General features: G+C 41.1%; 1 long non-coding RNA gene across 2 annotated transcripts in view; it reads right to left on the bottom strand.

The window, feature by feature from the left end:
- Positions 1-546: 546 nt before the first annotated feature.
- The window catches only part of LOC105464902 (uncharacterized), a 484,270-nt gene continuing 471,632 nt past the window's right edge, over positions 547-13,184 (bottom strand). For both annotated transcript variants that reach the window (XR_011612243.1, XR_011612242.1), the window contains exon 4: positions 547-621. This is a non-coding gene — a long non-coding RNA (uncharacterized lncRNA). The remainder of the gene's footprint in view (positions 622-13,184) is intronic.

Raw genomic sequence — 13,184 nt, forward strand, 5'->3', positions numbered from 1 at the left:
ACATTCATCATATATACCCTCTAACACACACACACTTAAGTTATACTAATTACCAATAAAGAATTAAAATAATAAAAAGAATATATGTATTATATGCATAATATATGAGATAATATTTTCCAGTGAAGAAATGTTACTAAATTCTGAATTAGTATTATTTTCATACAGGAATATTTTTGTCAACAATGAATGTCTCTGATATACATGATTTTAATATCATATTGAGATTGTTATTCAATTTTTTATTTGAATAAATAAACATATACATATATATTACTTAAAAATTACCATCATCTTTCATAGTGAGCAAATTCCAAAGTTTATCCTCTTGCTGTGAATTTAATACACTAAGCAAAATTACTAAGATTTCATTTCAATTAAGAAGGGAGTCTACCATATTTCCTTTCTCCCCTTTCCACCTAAAGGAGAGACAATGTGTAGGCTGCTCAATTATTGAAATTAATCTTTGGTATATCACAATGGGATCTATATTATCAAAGTCTCTTCTACAGACAAGACCAGACGAGTAACTAATATGGATTACTTACTCATTCATTGTAAGAGTTGAAGACAGCTGGACTTCCTGGGTCGAATGGGGACTTGGAGAACTTCTCTGTCTACCTAGAGGATTGTAATTGCAACAATCAGCACTCTGTAAAAACGCACCAATCAGCACTCTGTGTCTAGCTAAAGGTTTGTAAACACACCAGTCAGCACTCTGTAAAAATGCACCAATCAGTGTTCTGTAAAATGGACCAATCAGCAAGATGTGGATGGGGCCAAATAAGGGAATAAAAGCTGGCCACCCAAGTCAGCAGCGGCAACGTGCTCGGTCCCGTTCCATGCTGTGGAAGTTTTGTTCTTTCACTCTTGCGACAAATCTTGCTGCTGCTCACTTTTTGGGTCCGCACTACCTTTACAAGCTGTAACACTCACTGCAAAGGTCTGCAGCTTCACTCCTGAAGTCAGTGAGACCATGAACCCACCAGGAGGAACAAACAACTCTGGACATGCTACCTTTAAGAACTGTAACACTCACTACGAGGGTCCGTGGCTTCATTCTTGAAGTCAGCGAGACCAAGAACCCACCAGAAGGAATAAATTCCGGACATATTTTGGCAACCACTAAGGGATAATCACCAAGAGGTGAGTACCATCGGACCCCTTTCACTTCCTATTGTCCTATTTTTCCTTAGAGTTCGAGGCCTAATACCCGGCACCTATTGGCCAGTTAAAAGTGACTAGCGTGGCCACCAGACTAGAGACACAGAGGTCAAGCTTTCTTGGAAAGGGCTAACAACCCCCGACTCTTCAGAGTTGGGAGCATTGGTTTGCCTGGAACCAGTTTCCATGTTTCCTGTACCTCTGCGCTGAGCTGAGGGTTGACAGAGAGGAAAGCCATTCAGCTCTGGGGTCCCAACAACAAGTTGGTTGACCCTGTGGCCATGAGCGGAACTCTCAAAGTCATGTTGTCCAAGCGAGACTCACCCATCTATCCTATGTACCCTAACCCTTGCCTCCTGGGTCTTAGTGCCTGTCAGACAAACTTCCTCTTGCCTCTTTTCTCCAAGGCTAGTCCTGCTTCCAAAAACCACTCCCTGTCTCTGGTACTTTTCTTTTTTTTCTTTTTTTTTTTTTTTTGGCTTTTATTTTATTATTATTATTATTTTTTATTATACTTTAAGTTCTAGGGTACATGTGCATAACGTGCAGGTTTGTTACATATGTATACTTGTGCCATGTTGGTGTGCTGTACCCATCAACTCATCAGCACCCATCAACTCGTCATTTACATCAGGTATAACTCCCAATGCAATCCCTCCCCCCTCCCCCTCCCCCCTCCCCATGATAGGCCCCGGTGTGTGATGTTCCCCTTCCCAAGTCCAAGTGATCTCATTGTTCAGTTCCCACCTATGAGTGAGAACTTGTGGTGTTTGGTTTCCTGTTCTTGCGATAGTTTGCTGAGAATGATGGTTTCCAGCTGTATCCATATCCCTACAAAGGACACAAGCTCATCATTTTTTATGGCTGCATAGTATTCCATGGTGTATATGTGCCACATTTTCTTAATCCAGTCTGTCACTGATGGACATTTGGGTTGATTCCAAGTCTTTGCTATTGTGAATAGTGCCGCAATAAACATACGTGTGCATGTGTCTTTATAGCAGCATGATTTATAATCCTTTGGGTATATACCCAGTAATGGGATGGCTGGGTCATATGGTACATCTAGTTCTAGATCCTTGAGGAATCGCCATAATGTTATCCATAATGGTTGAACTAGTTTACAATCCCACCAACAGTGTAAAAGTGTTCCTATTTCTCCACATCCTCTCCAGAACCTCTTGTTTCCTGACTTTTTAATGATTGCCATTCTAACTGGTGTGAGATGGTATCTCATTGTGGTTTTCATTTGCATTTCTCTGGTGGCCAGTGATGATGAGCATTTTTTCATGTGTCTGTTGGCTGTATGAATGTCCTCTTTTGAGAAATGTCTGTTCATATCCTTTGCCCACTTTTTGATGGGGTTGTTTGTTTTTTTCTTGTAAATTTGTTTGAGTTCTTTGTAGGTTCTGGATATTAGCCCTTTGTCTGATGAGCAGATTGCAAAAATTTTCTCCCATTCTGTAGGTTGCCTGTTCACTCTGATGGTAGTTTCTTTTGCTGTGCAGAAGCTCTTTAGTTTAATGAGATCCCATTTGTCAATTTTGGCTTTTGCTGCCGTTGCTTTTGGTGTTTTAGACATGAAGTCCTTGCCCATGCCTATGTCCTGAATGGTACTACCTAGGTTTTCTTTTAGGATTTTTATGGTATTAGGTCTAACACTTAAGTCTCTAATCCATCTTGAATTAATTTTCATAGAAGGAGTAAGGAAAGGATCCAGTTTCAGCTTTCTACTTACGGCTAGCCAATTTTCCCAGCACCATTTATTAAATAGGGAATCCTTTCCCCATTTCTTGTTTTTCTCAGGTTTATCAAAGATCAGATGGCTGTAGATGTGTGGTATTATTTCTGAGGACTCTGTTCTGTTCCATTGGTCTATATCTCTGTTTTGGTACCAGTACCATGCTGTTTTGGTTACTGTATCCTTGTAGTATAGTTGAAGTCAGGTAGTGTGAAGCCTCCAGCTTTGTTCTTTTGACTTAGGATTGTCTTGGCAATGCAGGCTCTGTTTTGGTTCCATATGAACTTTAAAGCAGTTTTTTCCAATTCTGTGAAGAAAGTCATTAGTAGCTTCATGGGGATGGCATTAAATCTATAAATTACCCTGGGCAGTATGGCCATTTTCACGATATTGATTCTTCCTATCCATGAGCATGGTATGTTCTTCCATTTGTTTATGTCGTCTTTTATTTCACTGAGCAGTGGTTTGTAGTTCTCCTTGAAGAAGTCCTTTACATCCATTGTAAGTTGGATTCCTAGGTATTTTATTCTCTTTGAAGTAATTGTGAATGGAAGTTCATTCATGATTTGGCTCTCTGTTTGTCTGTTACTGGTGTATAAGAATGCTTGTGATTTTTGCACATTACTTTTGTATCCTGAGACTTTGCTGAAGTTGCTTATCAGCTTAAGGAGATTTTGGGCTGAGACAATGGAGTTTTCTAAATATACAAGCATGTCATCTGCAAACAGGGACAATTTGACTTCTTCTTTTCCTAACTGAAGACGCTTTATTTCTTTCTCTTGCCTGATTGCCCTAGCCAGAACTTCCAACACGATGGTGAATAGGAATGGTAAGAGAGGGCATCCCTGTCTTGTGCCAGTTTTCAAAGGGAATTTTTCCAGTTTTTGCCCATTCAGTATGATATTGGCTGTGGGTTTGTCATAAATAGCTCTTATTATTTTGAGATATGTTCCATCGATACCGAATTTATTGAGAGTTTTTAGCATGAAAGGCTGTTGAATTTTGTCAAAGGCCTTTTCTGCATCTATTGAGATAATCATGTGGTTTTTGTCTTTGGTTCTGTTTATATGCTGGATTATGTTTATTGATTTGCGTATGTTGAACCAGCCTTGCATCCCAGGGATGAAGCCCACTTGATCATGGTGGATAAGCTTTTTGATGTGTTGCTGAATCCGGTTTGCCAGTATTTTATTGAGGATTTTTGCATCGATGTCCATCAGGGATATTGGTCTAAAATTCTCTTTTTTTGTTGTGTCTCTGCCAGGCTTTGGTATCAGGATGATGTTGGCCTCATAAAATGAGTTAGGGAGGATTCCCTCTTTTTCTATTGATTGCAATAGTTTCAGAAGGAATGGTACCAGCTCCTCCTTGTACCTCTGGTAGAATTCAGCTGTGAATCCATCTGGTCCTGGCCTTTTTTTGGTTGGTAGGCTATTAATTATTGCCTCAATTTCAGAGCCTGCTATTGGTCTATTCAGGGATTCAGCTTCTTCCTGGTTTAGTCTTGGGAGAGTGTAAGTGTCCAGGAAATTATCCACTTCTTCTAGATTTTGTAGTTTATTTGCGTAGAGGTGTTTATAGTATTCTCTGATGGTAGTTTGTATTTCTGTGGGGTCGGTGGTGATATCCCCTTTATCATTTTTTATTATGTCTATTTGATTCTTCTCTCTTTTCTTCTTTATTAGTCTTGCTAACGGTCTATCAATTTTGTTGATCTTTTCAAAAAACCAGCTCCTGGATTCACTGATTTTTTGGAGGGTTTTTTGTGTCTCTATCTCCTTCAGTTCTGCTCTGATCTTAGTTATTTCTTGCCTTCTGCTAGCTTTTGAATGTGTTTGCTCTTGCTTCTCTAGTTCTTTTAATTGTGATGCTAGGGTGTCAATTTTAGATCTTTCCAGCTTCCTCTTGTGGGCATTTAGTGCTATAAATTTGCCTCTACACACTGCTTTAAATGTGTCCCAGAGATTCTGGTATGTTGTATCTTTGTTCTCATTGGTTTCAAAGAACATCTTTATTTCTGCCTTCATTTTGTTGTGTACCCAGTAGTCATTCAGGATCAGGTTATTCAGTTTCCATGTAGTTGAGCAGTTTTGATTGAGTTTCTTAGTCCTGAGTTCTAGTTTGATTGCACTGTGGTCTGAGAGACAGTTTGTTATAATTTCTTTTCTTACACATTTGCTGAGGAGTGCTTTACTTCCAATAATGTGGTCAATTTTGGAGTAAGTGTGATGTGGTGCTGAGAAGAATGTATATTCTGTTGATTTGGGGTGGAGAGTTCTATAGATGTCTATTAGGTCTGCTTGCTGCAGAGATGAGTTCAATTCCTGGATATCCTTGTTAACTTTCTGTCTCGTTGATCTGTCTAATGTTGACAGTGGGGTGTTGGAGTCTAAGTCTCTTTGTAAGTCTCTAAGGACTTGCTTTATGAATCTGGGTGCTCCTGTATTGGGTGCATATATATTTAGGATAGTTACCTCTCCCTGTTGAATTGATCCCTTTACCATTATGTAATGGCCTTCTTTGTCTCTTTTGATCTTTGATGGTTTAAAGTCTGTTTTATCAGAGTCTAGTATTGCACCTCCTGCTTTTTTTTTTTGTTCTCCATTTGCTTGGTAGTTCTTCCTCCATCCCTTTATTTTGAGCCTATGTATGTCTCTGCATGTGAGATGGGTCTCCTGAATACAGCAGACTGATGGGTCTTGACTCTTTATCCAGTTTGCCAGTCTGTGTCTTTTAATTGGAGGATTTAGTCCATTTACATTTAAGGTTAAGATTGTTATGTGTGAACTTGATCCTGCCATTATGATATTAACTGGTTATTTTGCTCGTTAGTTGATGCAGTTTCTTCCTAGCCTCGATGGTCTTTACATTTTGGCATGTTTTTGCAATGGCTGGTACTGGTTGTTCCTTTCCATGTTTAGTGCTTCCTTCAGGGTCTCTTGTAAGGCAGGCCTGGTGGTGGCAAAATCTCTCAGCATTTGTTTATCTGTAAAGGATTTTATTTCTCCTTCACTTATGAAACTTAGTTTGGCTGGATATGAAATTCTGGGTTTAAAATTCTTTTCTTTCAGAATGTTGAATATTGGCCCCCACCCTCTTCTGGCTTGTAGAGTTTCTGCCGAGAGATCTGCTGTTAATCTGATGGGCTTCCCTTTGTGGGTTACCCGACCTTTCTCTCTGGCTGCCCTTAAGATTTTTTCCTTCATTTCAACTTTGGTGAATCTGGCAATTATGTATCTTGGAGTTGCTCTTCTCGAGGAGTATCTTTGTGGCGTTCTCTGTATTTCCTGAATTTGAATGTTGGCCTGCCCTACTAGGTTGGGGAAGTTCTCCTGGATGATATCCTGAAGAGTGTTTTCCAACTTGGTTCCATTTTCCCCGTCACTTTCAGGCACCCCAATCAGAGATAGATTTGGTCTTTTTACATAATCCCATACTTCTTGCAGGCTTTGTTCATTTCTTTTTCTTCTTTTTTCTTTAGATTTCTCTTCTTGCTTCATTTCATTCATTTGGTCATCAATCGCTGATACTCTTTCTTCCAGTTGATCGAGTCGGTTACTGAAGCTTGTGCATTTGTCACATATTTCTCGTGTCATGGTTTTCATCTCTGTCCATTCGTTTATGGCCTTCTCTGCATTAATTATTCTGGTTATCAATTCTTCCACTTTTTTTTCAAGATTTTTAGTTTCTTTGCGCTGGGTACTAATTCCTCCTTTAGCTCTGAGAAGTTTGATGGACTGAAGCCTTCTTCTCTCATATCGTCAAAGTCATTCTCTGTCCAGCTTTGATCCGTTGCTGGCGATGAGCTGCGTTCCTCAGTTGATAATGCAGAAATCACCTGTCTTCTGTGTCGCTCGCGCTGGGAGCTGGAGACTGGAGCTGTTCCTATTCGGCCATCTTGCTCCGCCCCGCTATTCAAAATTGTCTCTGGTACTTTTCTAGTTTCTCTTATAAGAATGATTTCTAATATAAACTTCAAGACTGTGTTACTTTCTTTAGGCACCTGGGCTCACCAATCAGAAAGACATAATTTTTGCCCTAAGGCCTGTCGGGGCAGGGGACTATCTGGAATTTTAGGATCCTTTCTCAGACTAGCAGGCCTAATAAAAGCTATTCCTGAAACTAGGATATGGGGAGCTTCAGAAATGTATCCTTCCTATTCAAGTGAGGACAAAAGACGTCACTCTTCCAACCCTAGAGATCCCTTCCTTCCCTCAGGGTATGGCCCTTCACTTCATTTTGGAGGCATAACATCTTTATAGGACACGAATAAAGTCCCAATACTAACAGGAGAAAGCTGAGGACTCTAACAGGTTTTCGAGAATGTGTCAGTGAGGACCACTACATTTTTGGTCCTCTTTGTGGTCTAGGAGGACAGGCAAGGGTGCAAGTTTTTGAAAATGTATCAGTAAGGGCCACTAAATCCGACCTTCCTTGGTCCTCCTCACGGTCTAGGAGGAAAACTCGTGTTTCTGCTGCTGTGTCAGTGAGCACAACTATTCCAATCAGCAGGATCCAGGCACTGTTGTGGGTTCTTGGTTAAGAGGTGCTTCTGCTGTTGTGTCGGTGAGCGCAACTATTCTGATCAGCAGGGTTCAGGGACCATTGCAGGTTCTTGTGCAGGGAGGAAACAAACCCCGTCTTTCCCGTTCAGATGGGAAACACTCAGGCATCAACAGACTCACCCTTGAAATGCATGCTAAGCCATTGGGACCAATTTGACCCACAAACCCTGAAAAAGAGGTGGCTCATTTTTTTCTGTACTGTGGCTTGGCCCCAATATTCTCTCTCTGATGGGGAAAAGTGGCCACCTGAGGGAAGTATAAATTACAATATTATCCTGCAGCTTGACCTTTTCTGTAAGAGGGAAGGCAAATGGAGTGAAATTCCTTATGTTCAAGCTTTCTTTTCATTGAAGGAGAATACACAACTATGCAAAGCTTGCAATTTACATCCCACAGGAGAACCTCTCAGCTTACCCCCATATCATTTCCTTCCTATAGCTCCACTTCCTATTAATGATAAGCCTCCTCTAATCTGTCCCACCCAGAAAGAAATAAGCAAAGAAATCTCCAAAGGACCACAAAACCCCCTGGGCTATTGGTATGTCCCCTTCAAGCTGTAAAGGGAGGGGAATTTGGCCCAACCCGGGTACATGTCCCCTTCTCCCTCTCTGATTTAAAGCAGATCAAGGCAGACCTGGGGAAGTTCTCAAATGATCCTGATAGGTACATAGATGTCCTACAGGATCTAAGGCAAATCTTCGATCTCACTTGGAGAGATGTCATGCTATTGTTAGACCAAACCCTGGCCTTTAATGAAAAGAGTGCGGCTTTAGCTGCAGACCGAGAGTTTGGAGATAGCTGGTATCTTAGTCAAGTAAATGATACAATGACAGCTGAAGAAAGGGACAAATTCCCTACTGGTCAGCAAGCCATCCCCAGTATGGATCCCCACTGTGATCTAGACTCAGATCTTGGGGACTGGATTCATAATCATCTGTTGACCTGTGTTCTAGAAGGACTAAGGAGAATTAGGAAAAAGTCCATGAATTATTCAATGATGTCCACCATAACTCAGCGAAAGGAAGAAAATCCTCTTGCCTTTCTCAAGTGGCTTCCGGAGGCCTTAAGAAAATATATTCCCCTGTCACCTGACTCACTCGAAGGTCAATTGATTCTAAAAGATAAGTTTATTACCCAATCAGCCACAGACATCAGGAGAAAACTCCAAAAGTGATCCCTGGGCCCTGAACAAAATCTGGAGGCATTATTATACCTGGCAAGCTTGGTGTTCTATAATAGGGACCAAGAGGAAAAGGCTGAAAAGGAAACGAGAGATCAGAGAAAGGCCACAGCCTTACTCATGGCCCTCAGAGAAACAAACCTTTGTGGTTCAAAGGAGACAGAAAATGGAGCAGGCCAATCACCTGGTGGGGCTTGTTATCCGTGTGGTTTGCAAGGACACTTTAAAAAAGACTGTCCAATGAGAAACAAGTTGCCGCCTCACCCATGTCCACTATGCTGAGGCAATCACTGGGAGGTGCACTGCCCCAGAGGACAAAGGTTCTCTGAGCCAGAAGCCCCCAACCAGATGATTCAACAACAGGACTGAGGGCGCCCAGGGTACGCACCAGCTCATATCATCGCCCTCACTGAGCCCCGGGTATGTTTAACCATTGAGGGCCAGGAAAATGACGTCCTCCTGGACACTGGTGCAGCCTTCCCAGTGTTAATCTTCTGTCCCAGACAATTGTCCTCAAGGTCCGTTACCAACCAAGGAATCCTGGGACAGACTATAACCAGGTACTTCTCCCACCTCCTCAGTTGTAATTGGGAGACTTTGCTCTTTTCACACACCTTTCTTGTTATGCTTGAAAGTCCCACACCCTTATTAGGGAGGGATATATTAGCCAAAGCTGGAGCTATTATCTACATGAATATGGGGAACAAGTTACCCATTTGTTGTCCCCTGCTTGAGGAGGGAATCAACTGTGAAGTCTGGGCATTGGAAGGAACAAACTCAAGCTCCAGTCTTAAGCCTTCTCACAGGACAAAAACTTCTCTTTATATGTCACAGAAAGAGCAGGAATAGATCTTAGGGTCCTTCCTCCGACTAGTGGGACAACCCCACAACCAGTGGCATACCTAAGTAAGGAAATTGACATAGTGGCAAAAGGCTGGCCTCGCTGTTTATGTGTAGTTGTGATAGTGGCCATCTTAGTGTCAGAGGCTATTGAAATAATACACGGAAAGGATCTCACTATCTGGACTACTCATGATGTAAATGGCATACTAGGTACCAAAGGAAGTTTATGGCTATCAGACAACCGCCTGCTTAGATACCAGGTGCTACTCTTTGAGGGACCGGTGCTTCAAATACACCCGTGTGCGGCCCTCAACCCTGCCACTTTTGTCCCAGAGGATGAGGAACCAATTGAGAATGACTGCCAACAAATTATGGTCCGGAATTATGCCACCCAAGAAGATCTCTTAGAAGTCTCCTTAGCTAATCCTGACCTTAACCTATATACCGATGGAAGTTCATTTGTGGAGAATGGGATACGAAGGGCAGGTTATGCCATAGTCAGTGATGAAACAGTAGTTGAAAGTAAGCCTCCTCCCCCAGGGACCAGTGCCCAGTTAGCAGAACTAACGGCACTTACCCGAGCCTTAGAACTGGGAAAGGGAAGAAGAATAAATGTGTATACAGATAGCAAGTATGCTTATCTAATCCTACATGCTCATGCTGCAATATGGAAAGAAAGGGAGTTCCTAACCTCTGGGGGAAGCCCCATTAAATACCAGAAGGAAATCATGGAGTTATTGCATGCAATGCAAAAATCCAAGGAGGTGGCAGTGTTACACTGCCAAAGCCATCAAAAAGGCGAAGGAGAGGGGAGAAAAGCAGCATAAGCAGCTGGCAGAGGCAGGGAAAGACCAACAGAAAGGAAAGAGAGAAAGAGACAGAAAATCAGAGAGAGAGAGAGGAAGAGACAGAGAGAGGAAGAGACAGAGAGACAAAGAGAGAAAGAAAGAGAGAGAAAGACAGGAAGTCAAAGAGAAGGAGACAGAGGAAGACAGCAAAACAGATAGAAAGTCAAAGAGAGACAGAGAGAGAGGAAAAGACAGATAGACAGAAAGTCAGAGAAAGAGAGGGGAAAGACAGAAAGAGAAGGAAGGAGAGAGAAAGAGACAGAAAGTCAGAGAGAGAGAAATAGTAAAGAAAAAACAGTGCACCCTATTCCTTTAAAAGCCAGGGTAAATTTAAAACTTATAATTAGTAATTGAAGGTCTTCTCCATAACCCTCTAACACTCCAATACCACCTTGTTGTCAGTGTAAACACCAATTCTAAGTTAATATGGACTGAATGAGGTTTTATTAATAGCAAAGAAAACTTAAAATCCCAAACTTAACAAGGCTTTCAACAAAAGTAAAGTTTTTGCTAAAAGTTAACAGTGTAACATGTATTATCCTAATACCACACACTCCCAAAGGATTTCTCAGATAGTTTGCAAGAAATAACGAAATCTATCCTTACTTTACAATCCCAAATAGACTCTTTGGCAGCAGTGACACTCCAAAACCGCGGAGGCCTAGACCTCCTCACTGCTGAGAAAGGAGGACTCTGCACCTTCTTAGGGGAAGAGTGTTGTTTTCACACTAACCAGTCAGGGATAGTATGAGATGCTGCCTGGCGTTTACAGGAAAAGGCTTCTGAAATCAGACAACACCTTTCAAACTCTTATACCAACCACTGGAGTGGGGTGACATGGCTTCTCCCCTTTCTAGGTCCTGTGACAGCCATCTTGCTATTACTCGCCTTCGGGCCCTGTATTTTTAACCTCCTTGTCAAATTTGTTTCCTCTAGGATCGAGGCCATCAAGCTACAGATGGTCTTATAAATGGAACCCCAAATGAGCTCAACTAACAACTTCTAGTGAGGACCCCTGGACCGATGGGCTGGCCCTTTCACTGGACTGAAGAATTCCCCTCTGGAGGACACTACAACTGCAGGGCCCCTTCTTCATCCCTATCCAGCAGGAAGTAGCTAAAGCAGTCATTGCCCAATTCTCAACAGCAGTTGGGCTGTCCTGTTTAGAGAGGGTACTGAAAGTTGAAGCCAGCTGGACTTCCTGGGTCGAGTGGGGACTTGGAGAACTTTTCTGTCTAGCTGGAGGACTGTAAATGCACCAATCAGCACTCTGTAAAATGGACCAATCAGCAGGATGTGGGCAGGGCCAAATAAGGGAATAAAAGCTGGCCACCCTAGCCAGCAGCAGCAACCGGCTGGGGTCCCCTTCCATGCTGTAGAAGCTTTGTTCTTTCACTCTTCATAATAAATCTTGCTGCTGCTCACTCTTTGGGTCTGCACTACCTTTATGAGCTGTAACGCTCACTGCGAAGGTCTGCAGCTTCACTCCTGAAGTTGGCAAGACCACGAACCCACCGGGAGGAACAAACAACTCCAGATGCATCACATTTAAGAACTGTAACACTCACTGTGAGGGTCCATGGCTTCATTCTTAAAGTCAGCGAGACCAAGAACCCACAGGAAGGAATAAATTAGGGACACAACAGCACAAATGAGCTAATCATATTATTTTCTCCTTATGGTAGTGGGAACTGACATAATATATTTACATACGCAGAATCACAGTTGCTCTTGCAGTATGAATACAGGACATTTACATTGCATTAAAGATATATATTACCACATTTTGTTTGCTAACATTTTATTGACTCTGTTTTTGCACCCGTACTCATAGGTGAAATCTGATGTCTATAGAGTTTATTTTCCATCCTATTCTTGTCTAACTCAAACATGTATTAGCTTTATAAAACAAGGGAGTATTTAGCATTCTATTCTCTGAAAATGTTCAAATTTTTAGAATGGAAAAATAGGGACAATAAAGAGAAATAGATTTAGAAGTGCATACTTGAAATAAAAGGAATTTATTCAGTTAATGACTTAAGCCCCCACCACAAGAATATTTTGTAAAGACTAATAATTTAATTCCAAAGAAAACCCAAGAAAGAAATTACCAAGAAATAAGAATATAAACAGAATTCAATAAACTAGAACTCTAAGAAACAATATTTAAGTGTAATAAAATGAAACACATTTTCTTTGAAAAGTCTAAGTAAATAGATACATCTCTAAGAGCATTGATAATATGATATTAAAAAGTAGTGAGACACAAGCAGTCTTAGAAATGAACAGTAAAACATAATTATACCTACAATAAAACTGAAGTAATAAGAAAGTTTTCAGGAAGTTCTGTGAAAATAAATTTGAAAATTAGGTGAAATCCAGAACTTCCTCGACAAAAATATAGCCTTAAACTCATTCAGAAGATTTTGAAAGCACAAATAGTTCCACCATTATTAAAGACATGGAATCACACTCAGATGCCTGCATACACAAACACAGAGACAAACACATGTACACAATTTATACAGCTGTTTAAGGTTTATACTGCTTATTTTTGTTTCTGCTAATGTTGACATATATTTTGTTTCATTGCATATTTTAATTTTTGTATTATGGACTCATTATTTTTCACTGGATGTTTTCTGTGCAAACTAACTGGAGAGTTTCTTCTTCAGACCAATATTGTATTTGCTTTGTCAGTTGCATCAGAGATAAGTCCTACAGCAATTCTTGTTAGGGTTTCCTAAACTGTCAGAATGGTATACAGATGACCTGGAAAAGTGGGTGAGGCCAGATCCCTGTGTAAACATTTTTAGAAAGGATCTCTGTATTTTAAGTTACAG

Source organism: Macaca nemestrina, chromosome 13 (genome assembly GCF_043159975.1).
Source record: "Macaca nemestrina isolate mMacNem1 chromosome 13, mMacNem.hap1, whole genome shotgun sequence".
Taxonomy (NCBI): domain Eukaryota; kingdom Metazoa; phylum Chordata; class Mammalia; order Primates; family Cercopithecidae; genus Macaca; species Macaca nemestrina.